This window comes from Amblyomma americanum, chromosome 5 (genome assembly GCF_052857255.1).
Source record: "Amblyomma americanum isolate KBUSLIRL-KWMA chromosome 5, ASM5285725v1, whole genome shotgun sequence".
In the NCBI taxonomy this organism is placed as follows: domain Eukaryota; kingdom Metazoa; phylum Arthropoda; class Arachnida; order Ixodida; family Ixodidae; genus Amblyomma; species Amblyomma americanum.
Window position 1 is genome coordinate 142,282,739 of NC_135501.1, and position 18,010 is coordinate 142,300,748.

The following is an 18,010-nucleotide window of genomic DNA, read 5'->3' on the forward strand; positions in this document are numbered from 1 at the left end:
CAAATGCCGTTGGTAGGGGACAGGTCATTGTTTAAAGCACTTTCCTCAAAGCAACAGCAAGCTAGAGCAGCCAAACGCACAGTCTGAGGAGAACCCTGAACGGTCTATTGTCTGGTTTCCTTCAAGATTTTGATGTGAGAAAGTTTTTTTGAAGGCACAGGCGAGTGCAGAGATGCCAACGCTTTGATCTTGCCTTAAACACTTTCCGAACAGTGTGAGTTGCAAAGGCGTCAGCCTCCGTTTACAAGGACTTTGCACACTCTACAATGGGGGATGTTTAAAATTGTATACAAATCCGCCAGATGCTCGAAGATCTTCTTAGCATCCCTCAACAAGCGGGCCATTCTAAAATACGTCACTGATTTCAAAGTGCGGCAGGGCATCCTCCTCACTGCGTAGGACGATTACTCTGCGACTCACTTTAACTGCCAGGAGCCTGTCTAAGTGAAAACTACGTATAGGAGGTGTAATTCGTAGCACAGCCGTTGATGCAGGATTTATGTATATAGATGTCGTGAACCCATGTGTTTATTTATAGGAGCTGTAACATTAATGAAAAACGATAGTTGCTGAGCCAGTGTCCTGGAACATAATATTTGTGACAGAACTACTGCATCCTGCACCGTGTACAAGAAGAACTGATACTTGGCAATGCATCCGCTTCATCGTATTTTTCTCTTATGCGCGACTTGTGATCGGCTTCCCGGCAAGTGAAGAACACCGTGTGAACTGCGGCGCCCTCCTGGTATTTACATATCTGCCTGACAAAGAAACACAGTTGCTCGTTCGCCCTGTCTTTTGCTTTTAAAAAGTTTCCACAGAGCTAAGCGTACTCGCAATTTTTAAACATTGCAAACACACATTTAGTCCCCAGGAAGAGAAATTTTGAGAGTCGAACTGCATTACAGTCACCGCGAAGCGTTGTTTCAGATCCTTGCTCGGTCGCACAGTTCGTGCTTTTCAGAATGATTGCTGCAGGTGTACTGAAGACAGCAGTTGCGCTACTGCATTGCATATTAGCGGTATACGCCGCTGAGAAATACAGTGATCGCGTTCTTGGGGCGCTCCGTTCTAGAGTCCGAAAAAATGATCACTTATTCATTGCAACGTGCAATGACTTCTGGGACACTTCTGACAATACCTGGTTGCAGCAGCTTCCATGGCCAGCGAGCGCATGGTTGCTGCCGGATCACAGATTTCGCGAAATGATCGAAAGAAACATCCTCTACAACATCAAGACAATTGTTTTAGTACCACCACTTTCCAGCCACGCCTCGACGCGCCTCAACGCAATATTCATGAACGGCACATTCTTTTACCTCGTCGACTGGATACTGATTGGCCGAGGTGTACATTACAGCGAGAGCATGAAACATTCAATGTTGCCGAGTAACGGAAAGAGGTTTCAGTGCACGGAGCCAACTGGTAGAAACCGTGTCGACGGCAAGTCGAATGAGGCTTTAAAAACGAGTAGCAAAACGCATACGCTGACAATTTACTCTCAAGATTGTATGTCGGGATACCACAAGCGGAAAGAAACTAAAAAGATTGGCCGATCCTTCAAACATAACCTGATTCGAGTGGCTTGCTATGACCCAGCCTTAACAAAATCAGCTCGTCCTTGCGGGCATGAGCAATCTCAACTCATTCATACATGTTTGAAATTTTATAATGCCACCCTTTCGCTGTCATTGCATCGCGATCTAGCAAGCATAATAAGAGACATCTCCACAGGGGACGCCGATATATTATTGGATGTTTGTGCCGCCACGGACTACTCTGCCTTCATGTTCAGCATTCCACCTGTTGTCACTTATACTTACGAAACCTTTTACTCTCAGTGCGGTAAACCGAAACCAGTGTCGTTGTTCAACATTGTAATAGAATCAAAACGCGCGTTTCAGCTTGTGTTGAGCGTCTTGGTATCATCTGTGATGGTGCTTGGAATCGCTGATTTCGTGGAGTTGCGGTCCGCTTCCATCGATGCGACGCTTGACTCCGCGATGTTCCTCGCGGCATCATTCTTTGCCACTTCTTCGCCTATATCTCCCACCAGGCGATTGGCTCTGAGCAGAAACCTGGTGTACGGACTTTGGCTACTCGCCATATTGCCGCTCTCGAACTATATTAGGAGCGAGCTTACGTCACGGATCAGCATCCGGTCACCACCAGAAAGTCTCGACTCGCTCGAAGAACTAGAGAACGCCCTCGACAGAGAAAGTATAGGGTTGTGTTTGGTTTCGAACTCAGTCATCGAGTACGATCTGAAACACAATCACACTGGCTACCAACTTTACGCGAAGTTAAGGTCCCTGTATTTGAAACAGAAGGCTGGAAACGCGTCGGAGAGGAAATCCGCCATAGACTGCCTCCACTGTGCCCAAAAGAAAGGGAACATCTGTTTTACAGAGCATTTGAGAAAAAGGCTCGTCAGGAATCACGCGCCGAGACTTGTGGAGTCGGTGGACAAGTTGAGACCCCTCTTCGGGATCACACCCGTTCGCAAGAACTACCCTTTTGCGAGCGCCTATGCGGACGTCCTGCGCAGGGCTTTCGAAACCTCCCTCCTTACCCTTAACAGAGAAGACAGCCTGGGCCATGGTCGGTATGGAGAAGCAGATGCCACCTGGACAAGCAGTAGACGCTCAGAGCAGATTGAAGAATTGCGGCTCTTCTTTACGTGCTTCTTGTGCATCCAGGCAACTGCAGTGGCAGTCCTTGCTGTTGAAATCCTTGTTGGCCGGTGTGTTAAAACCGAAAGGTGAGTAACCTGTGCTGCATGTTGTCGATAGATGAAAACCAAGTAGAGACAAAAATTTTACTTCCATTTTCTCTCTGCAGAATGACGCGAAGCACATAAGAAAACACGGAAAGCCACGTGGAGTGAGCCAACAAGCGGTAAATATTTTATATTTGAACTCTTCCCACTGGCTTTTTCTGCTTAGCTTGCAAAAGCTGTGAAGCACAAGACGCGCTCAGAACATTTGGCGGATGCAAAAACTCCAGTGTTGTCTCTGCTTTGTTCCTTTATATTCACATAATCTGTTGTGCAAATCTGTTCTAGACTTGTGATATCAATAACTAAACAAGCAGGAAATATACAGCAGTTATTTTTCATATCTTCCGTGATCTGAATAACTGTTATGCGTCACAGCCGTCGTTGGTTTTTGAAACTGAAGCTATTTGTCGTGAAAAAAGAATTCAGATATAAATTAGTCATATACAGTAGATCAATTTCACTTCGCGACTCGTGTACGATTTTGTCGAGTACATTGCTCCAAATAAAAAAGATACCCATAAATATTTTTGGTTCCTATAAAGCTTTAATAGACTCCAGATGGTAGAGATTTTTTATGAGCCGCACCATGCGGCTTTCCTCGCACCTCGTGCATAGCTCTGGGGTTAACACAGCGCATCCGATGTAACATACCTTCTTCAACTCAGAGCCTGTAACGCTTGCGTCGCATTAAAACCGATTTATATGTTTCGAGTGTTATGAAACATTTAAAGGCTTAGAAAGTAACCGGGCGTAGTCGATGTTACAGTAGCCTTCACTCTGGTAACTTAATGAAGTAATACGAAGAGAGGTAGTTGCGATCATTGTATCCTTGAATATTGTTCAGGAAGCAGTGACATGTTTAATAGCTGTGTCACTTCCTGGTGTCTATTATACACATTACCAAATAAGTGTAAGTACTACGTTGCCTGCTGCAAAATAGTTCGGAAATTAGATAACTCATAATTGCATTCCGTCAAAGTTTAGGCAGCGAATAAAATAAAGCCTGCTGCATTCAGTTTTGTGACACTTAAATGCGTCTCCATCGCTAGGAAAGCATGAATCATCTCTTTAAGATTACATATTTGACCTCGTATGTAAAAATTTTTATATTTTAGAGTGCATTTATAAAAGTACGGATTTCCGAAGGGTCTGAGCAATGTCAGTCTACAGTGAAAATGTAGGATTTGTATCCATCCGTTCAAACAAAGTGATTTGTGCATGTTTTCATACTGTTAGCTCTCGTGATAATTGAGCAGTGGCAATTTTATTTGTCATTATAATGCTTGGATGCGGCTGCTTGATTACCAAAAATAAAAGTAAAAAATTTCTATAGAATATTAGGCCTACAACATCAGACATAAATGTACGGCATTTATTGAAAGTTTGTATGTCACAAGTGTACTAGGAATTATTAAATTGAAAGAGTGCCTTGCAAAGATGACAAGCACGAACTAATATAGATAAACTGCGTTCATTATCCAAAATGCTTAAGGGCATTCTCAACGGTGCTCTAAATTCTTAGAAAGGGAGTAATTACTATTAGCCTCCACCCAAGCGTAGCTATATGGCTGCAGCGAAAGCTACGATGCTTACGCAGAATCTTCACAAAATTTGCCCTCGGTCTAGAAATATTTTTTAAACTGCGAGGTTTCAGCTGAAGCTATTTGGGTTGGGCTTAATATGTACCCATATGACGACATTTAATCGGATGCGAGAGTAATTACTCCCTTACCTATTGTGTACCTATTGTCATAGCGCTTTGCTCGTCATTGACAAACATGAGAATTTGCTTTATATTATATAAAACACCTGTCCCTTCAGAGCAAATATTGCCTCCTGTTGGTGAATGCAAGGGCCACTGGTTTTACTCTTTGTAAAGTACACGTGGCTATTTACGCACGTCGATTTCTTCTCTTTGGCTTAAGGACCCGTCGATGCCGAAGCGCAGTGGGCTGTCGAAAGAAGGCCGCCTGCATCCAGCTTTCGATGAGCATCACGTACCTGAACCTGGCCAAAGAGGTCGACAGCAGGCTCTCCAGAAGATGCTTGCACGGAAAGACACCTTATGGAGCCAGAGACAGCTGGATTTGCGCCACTTTGAGGAATGTGTTGCCGCAAGAACCAAAAGTGCGCCTAAATAGCACCACACCTAAGGAAGACAGGAGTCTGAAGACTTCGAGCAAAGAATGTAAGGAACTGACCTAGAGGTCCTATCGTATGGGCGGACAAGCATGTCTAGCGTTCTAACGTTCTACCCTTGAAGACACGGGAACGCCACTGACATTTCGGTGTAGAGGAGGGAAGTTTCCTGTTTTGAGATATGATTGATCCTTTCCCTCCTTCGCGGGTGATAGGTGCGAATAGCTTATTCTAGCGTCCCATGACGTGCACCAATGACTTTACGCAGCGGAGCAGCTGCAGCTATGAGACGCGACCTGAGCTTGCATGGCAGCTTCAGTTATCTTGTGCAGTAATGGACTTCACCAAGAGGTGACCGAAGCTATCCGAACGTCTCCGGCGACTGCAGCGCGGCACGTAGAACACTTAAGACGCACGTGTGTCACTGAGGGAAATAAATGCACGACAGTTGAAGCCGTAATGCGTCTCAGATAACAGAGCTCTGATATGTGTTCATCGGCGGCAAATTTGTTAACTGGTAAATACTAGGGGGGGGGGGGGGGTAATGCGCACAAAAAGACAAGAACAAGAAGATAACACAACAGGCGCAATGGGTATCACAAATACGCGTTTCAGCCATTGTCGATTAGTTAAGCTATACGATTATTGCTGCATTCCATGAACGATATTTTCTGAAAATGCCAGGACCAATCTGATTTAGCCCTTGACACTCCTTTGTACCAAGTATATCTATAGCAAGCTGTCCACTGAAAACACCGAGAACAACGACCCAACCAAACGAAGGTGAACATCTCTCAACTTTCACCCTTCGCGCCTTACCTGTTCAGGCAGTTATGCGCAGCACTGCCTAGTTATTGTGACAGATGGCCTAATTTCTAATGGCGTATTACATTTGTCAGGCTTTGCATACACAGTGAGGGGTATAAGCTATATGTTGACTGCTTGAAACCATTTCCCCTCAGCGAAGCAATGAAGGTAAAGCGTGAAACAAGCACTGGTAGCTTTCTCACAAAGTGAACAGAGAGAAAGTCAAGGAATGGTAACAATCGATAATATAACTACAACCTTTGTCCGTAAAGTTTCGACACTAATTTGTTTTATTCTCTAGAAATGATTCCCCAAAACAAACGTTGGTGCTTATGTGTAGCGCCATCTTTTCGGGCTAATCTGAGCTATTTATGTTATATTCTGTGGCAGCCGCTACATGGCAATACATGTAGAAAATACGATGTCACTAGTCGTCTACGCATTGTACTGTGAGTGAATGCGGAGAGATCGACGTCCACCTCGTACAGCGTGTAAACAGAAAATTCTGTCTGAACCTCGCAAAGACAGCCACACAGTCGTATGAGCTCCTTCGTGACGCTTACGGCAAAGGTACATTATCGCGGGCGCGAGTGATCGAGTGGAACAAGTGGTTCGTTTCGGGGAGAACGTCGGTGGAAGACAGCACAAGGCAGAGGGGCACTTAAACCTCACGGAATGGTAACAACGTCGCTCGGATCAGGGAAATTTTACAGCAAGACCGCGCCATTACACTCATCATGCTATCAGGTGCTCTCGACATTATTAAAACAACATGCCTCCAAATTTTGTGTGAGAACTTGGGGAACAAAAGCTGAATGTCGAAGTTGTGCCGCACTATCTCAAGCAAGAACAGAAGGACACGCGGGCATCAGTGAGCGCTGGTTTTCTCTCTGAGGCAGAGAAGGATGCTGCATTCGTCGACAGCATCATTCCTGAAGACGAAACATGGTGTTTTCAAAACGAGCCTGAAACAAAGAGGCATAGCGCCGAATGGCGGGCCACAACCTCCCCGACGTCGAGAAAGATGTGGCGAAAGAAGACCAAAACAAAGACGATGCTGATAGTTTTTTTTTCAATGCCGGAGGTGCCATACATTACGAGTTCGTCCCTCAAGGGCAGATGATGAATGAGGAGTTTTATATCCGGGTGCTCCAACACTTGCGTGATGCACTGCGATGCCGCCGCGCTGTCTTTTGGGCATCTGGACAATGGAGCCTTCTCCACAAAAACGCAAGGCCGCACATTTCTCTCAGTGTGGCAAAATTTCTCGCTATGCACAGCGTTACTGTACTTCCCATCCAGCATACTCGCCTGACCTCTCCTCTTGCGATTTTTTTCCGGTTTCGTCATGTGAAGACAGCCCTAAAAGTCGCTGGATGGGGAGCGTGGAGGCCACTCAAGACGCCACGACAAAGGAGCTGACAGGCCTGCCAAAAGCAACGTATTCCAATTGTTTCCAAGACCTCAAGAAGCGCTGGAAGCTGTGCATAGACTTAAAGAGAGACTATTTCGAAGGGGTGTTGCACAAACTATTTAAATGTTAAACGGATTTTTTAATGGACTCAGCCTCGGAACTTTACGGACAAAGGTTGTAAAAGGCCTCTGAATGAGGTTCGCTATCGAAACAGAGACAGAGACGTGCTTGGTACGACCGCTATCCGCTTTCACAAAAGTCTCATTCAGGTAAGGAGAAATTCCACTCTATCACTGCACAGCTGGCTTCTTTTTTTTCATTTACATAAATTTCGCTCCATCTTAGCCGAAAAAATACGCAATATTTGGATGCAAATTGAAGTCGTAAAAGGTGTAAACACAGAGACTCAGACAGTGAGGTCCTGGCCTCAAAAATAAGGTCACAATGACAATAACCAACCGACCTATGTCCACTGAAGGACAAATAAATCTTCTTATACAATTAAACCTGTCAGACCAAACCAACCGACCTATGTCCACTGAAGGACAAATAAATCTTCTTATACAATTAAACCTGTCAGACCATTTCCAGGGCCACGATTGCTAGGCGCACTTCATGATTTAACCTGCGAACCTCTGCTGGCCAACTCTTCACAGCGCTTTTCTTCTCGTAGAATACTCTGCGTTTTCCAGTATATTGCTTGTTACCTGCCCGCAAGAAACCCCCCTCTGTTCGAAATTTAACTCTTTGGCTTCAACAAAACAGTCATAATCATCATTTCTGGTTCTGCTACAGATCCCATCCGGGACATTACATAAAGAGGGGGAGAGAGAGAGGTGTGAGAAGGATATGCATAAAATAAAAAAAAAACATCAGAGCAATAAAAGGTAACACGAAATAAAAATATTCTAATTTTTATGTTGAAATCATATTATCTCATAATTTCAAGTGTCAAGTGCAGTAGCGCAACGGCAGAAGGCCAACAAATGACGAGAGGACAAATACAGCGCTGAAACTAAGAACAGAGTTTTATTCAGAATGCATCGCCATAACTGCTCTAGCCTCGCAGAAAAAACAGAAAGGAATGTCATCTAGATCAATTCGTATCACTCTGGGCATGCAGAAATCTATAAAGAAGTATATCTCGTACATTTATATCGTCTCATATTTGTTCTATGAACCCCTCTCCGGTCTACCTGTACCCGAAGAAGACTCTAGGGCAGTGGCTTAGAAAATTCAATATAAAATGTTTTCAACAAGGCGATTAAAACTACTTATGTTCTTGCCGAAAACTTTGGCTCTCTCAGAACTGATGTGAAAGGTGGGGTAGCGTTTATTACGAAACCGCGTGAAAATCGTTATCGACAGAAACATTTCAGTTGAGTAATTGGTAGGCGATGATGACACATATCATTTTTTTAGTGTCGTCACATTTATAAATATGTTTTTGACATAAGGATATCTTTGGAAACTGATAAGTCGACTCGATTCTGTGACTTGTTTTGACATGAGTCTTCACTAGCATAGGTATATTTGTTATCATTCTCACCAACTTTGCCCCCATGATTTCCATTTCGATTCCAGCAGCATTGTCAATCACATGTTTTACTCATAAAGCATCGAATCAAATGTTTCAGTCGTCGAAGGACTGGAAAGAAAGAAGAAAAAAAACGAATCGAATTACAATTGGATTGAAAAACATTTAATTCGTCAGAAAAGGCAGAATGCAGACGATCCGTGCTAAATGGCTATCAGTACACGGCTGACAGCGACCTGGGTAGCCCATTCAATGACCCGGGTTTGAACTCCCAAGTCTGAGCTGACCAACACGGCCTCCCACTGCTCGAGAGTAGGAACCTGTATTAAAAATTTCGGGGGCGGCTCCTCTTTACAATTCCACAATAGGTGATCATAAGTGGCTAAATCACCACATAATGTACATGCAGGGTCGTATTCACCGGGGTAGAATTTTGACAACAGGTAAGGCGTCATGAAGGATCGCGTCTGGAGTCGCCTCCAATTGGTCTCCTGCTCCTTATTAAAGGCTTTGTCTGGAAGAGGGAATATCCTCCTTTCAAGTTTAAAATGATTAGTAATATCGTGAAAAGATGATAGGCCGTCCTTCGAAAAACTCTCAGCAACGACAGCGTCCCCTGCTCGCTGACGAATCCTCGAGCTGTTATGTGTGCCGCTTTGTTACCAGGGTTCCCCGAGTGAGCCGGTACCCATATCAATTCAATAATTTTGTCTAAGTCTTTGGTTTGACCCAATATGCTCATTGCTGCCTGAGAAATTCTTCCCCTCGCATAATTACGTATGGCTAATTTAGAGTCGCTGAATCAAATTACAAGCTTCTCTGCGTATTGCACTCAGCCCAGCAACAGCTGTTAACCGAGTGGCGAGGATGTGACTCTAACGTGGATCACGTTGGCATCTACCGTGGGAAAAATAACAGCGCAGCAAAGAACGGACGAAAATAAACAGACATAGCTTTGTGCACGCTTCCATTTAGGGTTTCGTTACTGGCGCTATCACGTTTTTTTTCAGTATTTTTAAATGAGTAGATTGGTGTTCTACACTAGGTGCCTCCAAGATCCTATTGTGGAAGCGCTTCACAAAGCAAAAAAAAAAGTAGGAGTACAGAAATTGCCATCGGCCAAACAAGCGTGTATATTTCTACCAACAGAGTGAACTTCCCTTTCGATTTCAAGTTTCCAGGAAAAAGTTTCAACCAGCTTCTGAAGTGCATCACCTTTTCATGTCGCTAGTATCCATGCGTTTCCGCAGGGCATGTAATGCGAAGGCAAGATAACCGATGAGCTCTAAATGCAGCGGTCTGGATTCTAAGACGTAGTAGGTGTGGCAGCGGCGGCAGAAGGGTATGCGGAAGATTAAGATGGTTGCGGGAATAGAGACAGCGCAGAAGGCGCAGAGGAGGGTTAATTAGGGAGATAAGGGAGAGGCTTTTGCGATGCAGTGGGCGTAGTCAGTCTGACATTGCAGATGAGTGCCACTGAATTTGCGAAATGGACGTCAATGGTAGTAATTTAGGAATACGATTAAAAACTAACTATGCGTGGTCTGCTCACGGTCTCGATTTCGTTCTGCTGCAAACGGTAGCATTATTGCTCAAAATTAACTCACGCTTTATCCTCAGACTTCTCATCATTTTTAACAGTGGCCCAGAGCAGCTTTCTGGAATTTATTAGGCGAGAGGTCCTCTAAAATGGACGTATGATTACTCTTCAGCTTCAAAGCATTGCTAAGAACTCTCGCCTTTTGAGTGAAATAAAAAAAGAAACACAGGACGCGTTTCATTTTCTGCCTTTTTTCTAAAGCGGTGTATTTTCTGCACACTTCCTACTTTTAATTAGTTTGTGGTCAAGTAATTTTGTAACAACAGGTTCCTTAAAACGATCGACTATCTCTGTTTCAGATTCCTGAAAGTCATAAATAAGGAGATTGTTTCATCGAGAATAATTTTCAAGACAGCCCACCTTTCTCTTTAGCGAAATTATCTCTTTATTCAAATCTGCAAGTCAGTTCTGCCAGGCTTTCATAATTTGACCTGTCCGCGAAAACGTTTTCAGTATACTCAATTGATTGGTTTATGAGGTTTAACGTCCAAAAGTGACTCAGGCTATGAGGGACGCCGTAGTGAAGGGCTCCGGAAATTTCGACCACCTGGGGTTCTTTAACGTGCACTAACATCGCACAGTACACGAGCCTCCAGAATGTCGCCTTCATCGAATTTCAACTGCTGCGGCCGGGATCGAACCCGCGTCTTTCGGGTCAGCAGCAGAGCGCCATAACCACTGAGCCACCGCGGCGGCCAGTGTACTCAATTGATGCAGTCTTCGATTTGTTTCCGAAACGTATTAGTCTAGCATTACTCTAGTGCGCTTTAGTTTTACGAAAATAACCAGTTTGATTCCCAAGAATTTCCTCGAGTGCTCTCCCATCCCTGGGCTCGTATATGTTCCACGTCACCACTTAACAAAAAGTGCAGCAAGCAAAATAATTAAAACACTCAAATGCATCTAAGCAAGACACCTGAGCAAAGAAGGACCTCCAAACAAAATTAATCGCTTTTAAGTTCGCAGGAATGTGATATCTACTAACCTGCTCGAAAACAAGATCGAGGAGACTTAGGCTATGCGTTTAGGGGATGACACGATCTCGATGACACACGGATGACACAAGGATTTTTTTGCTCGCGGTCACTGACGCCGACGCCACCGCTAGATTATCTGCGACGTGAGCTCGTTAACGGTATCACGTTTAAGCAAACTATGGGACAGTCTTTATACACACCCGAAATAAATACCAGCTGAGCGAAAAGCTATCTTCTCCTCAGCCACACTTCAAATATCTGAGCCAACTCCACTTACATCCTTCTGTTAGCGTGGGCACAGCCTTGCAGAGCTACATGCAAGCTATCTAAGATAATGGTGTCCCTGTCACATGGTCTCTTCTAGGCAATCCTGCCCACGAGTGCAATGGAGGCGTAGGCCCTCTGGCTTCTCCTTAGCATAGAGAAGGTAAAATGTCCGGTTGCGAGTTTTCAACGAAAGAGCACGTAACATTGTTTTCCTTCCTGAAATGTCAACACGTTATGCAATGGCCCGTGGGCTAAAGTCCGGATTTAAAAAAACACAATAGCGTGAGGAAGCGCACATGTCGGTTCAAGGACACCACTGTGCCGTAAAGGTGCAAGGGAGACATTCCGATGCTATTAGGTGCAATGAAAAAAAAGGAAAAAAAGCGAGCACGAGTAAGAAAGAAGGAAACCCGTTGCTTCATCTTTAGCGGCGTTGGCATCGCCAGCGGTGCTGATGAATATGAAGTTGGCGCGACCTGCCTCGCGCAAACAATAAGCTCTCGCTCGTGCAACAGAGATCAATTTAGGCGACCGACCCGGCCAGCAACGTCAACATACTACTCCACAGTCTCAGCAGCCGCGGCTACCGGGACGTCAAATAAATCTGGTTCGCTTTCCACATCTGGTGACACCGGACGACAGCCCCGACGCACGCAACGCCGCTCCCACCGGTTCTGCGCTCCTGCCCGTCCTGTCCCTTCACTTGGCCTTGCCTCTGCACGCCCACTGTTCGCAACCGGATTTCGGCAGTTTTTCGTCGCCATGTACGCACCTCCCATCACATCCGGTGAGCTACTTCAGCCGTACCACCGTCCCGTCCTTCCTCGGCTGCTCGGCCTTCCCGCTTTTAATGCCAGGGACCCCGTTTTGTGGCTGGCGCTGCTGGACTCGCACTTTCACATCAACAACGTGTCCAGCCAGCTGCTGCGCTATCAGCACGCCAGCCGCGAACTCCCACCCGGTCTCCTGGCACAGCTGCGGTTGCCGCCTCCCGGCCCCGACAGATACGCCGATTTCAAAAAGGGCCTGACGGCGTATTTTGGCTTGGAGCTCCCGCCGACTCTCTGCGCTCCTCTTCCGGACTCAGAAACTGCGGCGCCACTCGAACCACCACCCCTGGCCGCATTCCCTACTCGATCTGTTTCGGCTTTCCCTCTGCCCGCTCCTACGGCGGCGCCCCACCCCCACCGGTCTCTCCACTATCGTCGCCACTGTATGTGCCCCCACTCACGGTTCGGCAAGTGCCACGCGAGGACGCGCCAGTTTCTTGCCAACCTTCTCGTCAGCTGCCTCAAACTACACCCCGGTCTCTCAAGTTTACTTCACCGGCCCCTATGGACGGCCATCCTCCTGTGATTTCCAGTTCCATGGCGCCTCCTGCCCAGCCCTGCTGTCCATCTGTGGCGCCTACCCTTCGGCCATCACCAGCAGCACCCTCTCTCAACCCGGGCCCGGACTCTCTTCTAGTCCCACGTTCGCCTGCTCCCTCAAGCCCGGCCACAGTGAGCACTACTGTCATGTCGCAAGGCCCGCATGCACGCCATCCGAGGACCTTGTCGCATCTCTCGCGCAACCCGCACCGCCTGCCCCACATCCCTGTATACCTGGCGCCTTCATCAGTGCCTGTGCCTCCGCTACAAGCGAGACAGCCCTACCGTATGCTTGCCATTCCGACAACTACGCCCCGGACTTGCTTCTTGTGCCCCCAGCCACCCGTCCCACTGCCACACTGAGCTCGGTTTCGCATCAAGCCGCCCCTCCCCGTCGACCACTTCGACGACTTCCCTACGCGGCAGCCCGAAGCCCACGCAGCAGACCTACAGCCCAGTGTCGTGTGCCGTCGTTTCACCGTCGCCAGCGGCTGAGGCATACCATCGTCTTCTACGGCAGCGGTTCCCGCACGCCATCCCTTCGTCTGCACCCGCTGGGACAGCGCAAAGCCCACTTCGCCCGTAACTCCCGCCCCTGGTGTATTTTCTCCAATGACATTTTTTGGCCCGCTTCAACCCAACGCCTAGCTCGCCTCCTTTTCATCGACTTCTCCCGCCTGTTCTTTGCGCCATCGTCCTCATCCTTTGCCTCCCGTCGCCCTTTGCGTAGCAGCCAGCCTCGACCACCCGAGTTTGTTTCTCACACCCGGCGGCCTTCACGAACCTAACCGTGTCCTGGACTTGAATCAGCCGTACAAACTTGTACATACCTTTTTTTTCCTTTATCGCGCATCGCGCTAGGGGGGTGGGGGGAGCATCAGTAGCGGCGCTGATGAAGATGAAGTTGGCGCGACCTGTCTCGCGCAAACCAGAAGCTCTCGCTCGTGCAACAGAGAGCGATTTCGCCAACCGACCCGGCCAGCAACGTCAACAGACAACTCCATCATCTCAGCAGCCGCGGCTACCGGGGCGTCAAATAAAAGTGGACCTCATACAACACATCCAACTAAGGATGTTTGAGCGGCCTCTTGTCGTTGGTGCGGTGGGTTATATATGGGCGTCTGGCACTGCCAACGAAGACGAAAGGCAACGCTGTAGCGAAGCTCCTGCCTTTCTCCGAAGAGCTCGTAAAACCGAGAGCCTCAGCGGAATATACATCTGTGCGATTGAGCCTTGTTTGGTGTTCTTTCGCATAAAGGTAAGCATTTTGATGTCCACAAAACATTGCTCTTTGCTCACAAAACTTCTTTTGGCTTATTGTATGTACAATTATCAGGCGGACTACTGTCCCCACAAGTTATTTTACGCTATCATTTGCCACACATCAGCGAGCCGCGAAATCTACAATAGTTCTCAAGAGTTTACAAAAGAGGATGTCTGTTGAAAGCCATGGCAAGTTAATCCTCTTTTTGACGAAACTTGTTGATATATATCTGTGCTGTCCAACGAACACTCGTTTCAGGTACTGCGGTTATACGCAGCAGTGATCAGGGTTTTAATTTAATTTAGAATGTTACTCCTCATAATTGCGTTTGAGTCATCTCCCAATTGTGTACTTGTATTTTCTGAGCTGTATTTCTTAGTTTTCAAATCCGCGGCGCCTCAAGCGTGACGTCGTTTCCATTTCGACGAATCCGCATTTTTTCGCGCACCGTGAGTGCTGCCGGATTTTTCGCTGATCAATAACTTTAACGCTATTAAGTTAAAATGAGGCGTTTTCTTTGAGAACAACTGCACTGCATGCAAAACATCATACATTATTGTGTATGAAAACGTAAATATAGCCAGCAAGGCAAAGCCAAAGACAAAATTTACCGGGATGCTGACTTGAGAAAAATGAAAATGGCTGGTGGTATAACACTGCTTTGCATGAAATATTGTGGGAAAGTACGATTTTTGCAGGTGGACAGCACCGCCACATAACTCGAAGCGCGATTGAGGAGTCCACTGACGCAGGGAGCCAGTTATGCGCCTTTCTTTTCCTCCCTCAAATTCAACGGCTTCAAAAGCTACTGCTGTTTTTGAGAAAAGGAAAGGTGCATAATTGCCTAAAAAATTTCGAGTGGACGCCACCGCCTGCTCACAGTGCAGTTGATGTCTCCACTGAACCAGTGAACCACTTCTACTTGCTACTGAGAGGCTTCGCACTTAAGTACAGCGCAGAAACCAAGGGATGGCAGCTAGAAGTGCTTTCAACCTAACGAAAAATATCTATATTTCCTTGCTGCCTCACTACTCAGTAAGCTAGTACTTTTCTAAAGGAAGAAGCACACCTGTGGTCTTGTGTATAAATGATTTTTGTTCACCTCCTTTGCTTTATAGAAAACAAATATTTTTCCGCGTACCCACATCCTGGAAACTTTTGTTGACGGCTCAAGATATCCATTAGCTCATGGTTTAAGAAGTATATTTTCTAACTTGCTGGAGATTTACGACTTGCAGGCGTTGTAACAGAGATTAGTCGCACTGCATCTTCCACTGCGGAGCTTTCGGCGCGTCAGTAGTTTTCTTGAAAGATTGTTGCAGAGGACGACCTGACACTTGGTCCTGAAGAGCTACGAATGCCAACAGTCATTGAAACCAAGGATAGCGTAGGGAAATATTGCGTGTTTTTTATTTTGATTTTTTGATCGTTGCAAATTAGCTTAACGATGCCTTCGTTTTTATCTGTCTTGATGCCTAAGTAGCATAAGAGGGTTCTCGCACAGCTGTGGGCCTCGTCGTTCGGTCGCGTTAAACGTATAACTTGCGCTATTAGAAGATATTATTCGCCTGCCGCTATTCAAGAGATTAGAGGTGCTGCACTATCTCATCTATATGTTACACGCAGACCCAAATACACTGAAAGTCTGAAATTTGGACAGTCGGGACCGTGGAGCGGTTCCTAGAAGCCCGTACGCGAAACAAGGAATGTCGTGGGCTGAGATCCCACTGACAGCATAAGGTTGTCTTCGTGCTATTGTGTAATCACTTATTTCTCCCATAGAAATCATTACACCACTTATTCTCCATTGATCAAAATGAAATATACAGAAACATCCCCTATGCTTTCGTTGGTTAATATAACAGTCCCTTTTTACACATGGCTAATATACTCAGCAACCATTTCTCTTTTTCTTGCCTGCCGCAGTCACATTAAGTGCTCCTTAACAGTATAAACAGCCGTTCTCACAGAGGAAACTATCCCGCCTTTACCTTCTGTATGTCCCCATTCTTATTTTCCCAACATTCGTCTCCCGGCAGCCTGAACTCCGGTAATAAGCGAAGAAGCGTAACAGTTCTGCATATTTTGGTGGACTAGACGAAAAAACCTTCGGCACTGCTGGAACGGGTCATTACTACTACGGTTCTCATTTTGCCCAACCTCAGCGTTAGTCGCTACAGCGGCAGCGCATAAAGGTAACATACTACGGCCGGAACACTGTCAAATGTTCATATGAAGTCCTCCCAGCCACTACTGCGTTATCATCGAGCTGTGAGGTGCGCTGTTGCGATAAGCAATGTCAGGCGTTTTGAATCACTAGATCGAGGTTGCCGTTGACATGCGTTTGAGGTTTCAAGGCAGTGTGCGCAGTTAATGAGGCGATGATGTGCGCATATGGCTGGTCAAAAAACCGGCAGCAGTTTGTACGTAGCTCAGTTTTATTTCGCAGCGTTTCGCGCTAGGCCTCTTGTCCGCTGGGAAGAATCCGGCAGCAAGTATTCCGCGGTTGGAAAGTGGGATGAGCTACACGCAAAGTCTCAGCAGCAAAGACACATATTACTTCTGAATGAGACTTCGCAATACGCCTTGTTATGTTATTTATCTTTTCTAAAGGCGATGTGATAATACGTAGTTCATGATTGCCCTAATTTCCATGGTTTACTGTCTACCCATTTTCAGCGTGCTAAAATGAACCTCCCGGCGTGTATCGTCGCTGCAGCCCTGCTGCTACTAGCCACTGTTGCTGTATTAGCGCGAAAAGGTGAGCGCTTCAACATAGATAAACAGAGGTCTACACACGGAGATATACGTAGTCAAAATTGTGCCTCGAGAATTTTCTCGGGGAAGAAAGAGCCACTAGCAAGAATTTACTTCCACTACATTAGCACTCCAAGGTGCAGTTCGTTTCGGAATATTCGCTTTATTGCGCAGTCTCTGTACAAAATTGTTTTCTAGAAGTTAGGTGACATTTTTTGCAAACAGCCTACTCTTCTGTTTAAAACGCAATCGAAAATGGGCGAAGTATATCAAAGACTGTAGTCATCTGTCAATAGCAATAAATGAAATTGCAAATTTGTGTGGTTGAGCGCTCATTGCTATGCCAGAATATTGTCTGGAAGTGCAACTTTTTTAGACCTAAAAAAAACTTTAAAGCAACCTCAAGACGGCTACAGCTTTCTGACACAAGTAAACTAGCGCCAACTGAATTTTGAAATACAATTTGTTGAGTTGTATTAGCGGTGACATGTTCGACAGTATGGTCGACTGATTAGGCCACGGCAGCTGTGGCCTAGTGTGTTAGCAATCCCCTTGCAATCTAAAGATTCCGGGAGGTGCCTTGAGGTAGGTCCAGGACACGTATGTCGGAGGTGCTTTTTTAATGGAGAGTCTCGAAGGTACAGACAGCTTCATTCATGAGTGTCCACCCGTGGGCTTGCGGAAACTTATGCTATGGGCGCAATACTGAGGAATGAGCTAAGAACAGCTGGCATCTTAATCCACTTAGTTATCGCAATTGGGGCCAAAGTACTAAAGCATCCACTTCGTATGCGGTAGGGGTTTAGAGGGGCGGAAAGTGCTGAACTTATAAGCCGTAGAAGCAATTTTAGTGTCGGGTAATCGGTGTTCGGCTATGCAGATGGCACCACACACGCCCAAAGTTTTTAGGCACTATAACCGGTGTTCGGCTATGCAGATGGCACCACCAACGCCCAAAGTTTTTAGGCACTACCTGAGGAGAGAGAATGCTATATCAATCTTGGCCCTCATATCGAGGTCTTAGGTGTTAGGCGATCCGAATTCTATGCGGGAGAGGCTGTGGGGCGCTTTGGTCGTAGGTGGGAGACGCATTCTTAAC

At 46.2% G+C, this 18,010-nt stretch overlaps 1 protein-coding gene across 1 annotated transcript in view; it reads left to right on the forward strand.

Annotated features, from left to right (window-relative positions):
* The window catches only part of LOC144132794 (uncharacterized), a 185,764-nt gene that overhangs the window by 84,196 nt on the left and 83,558 nt on the right, over nucleotides 1-18,010 (forward strand). The gene's annotated exons all lie outside the window — the stretch shown is intronic.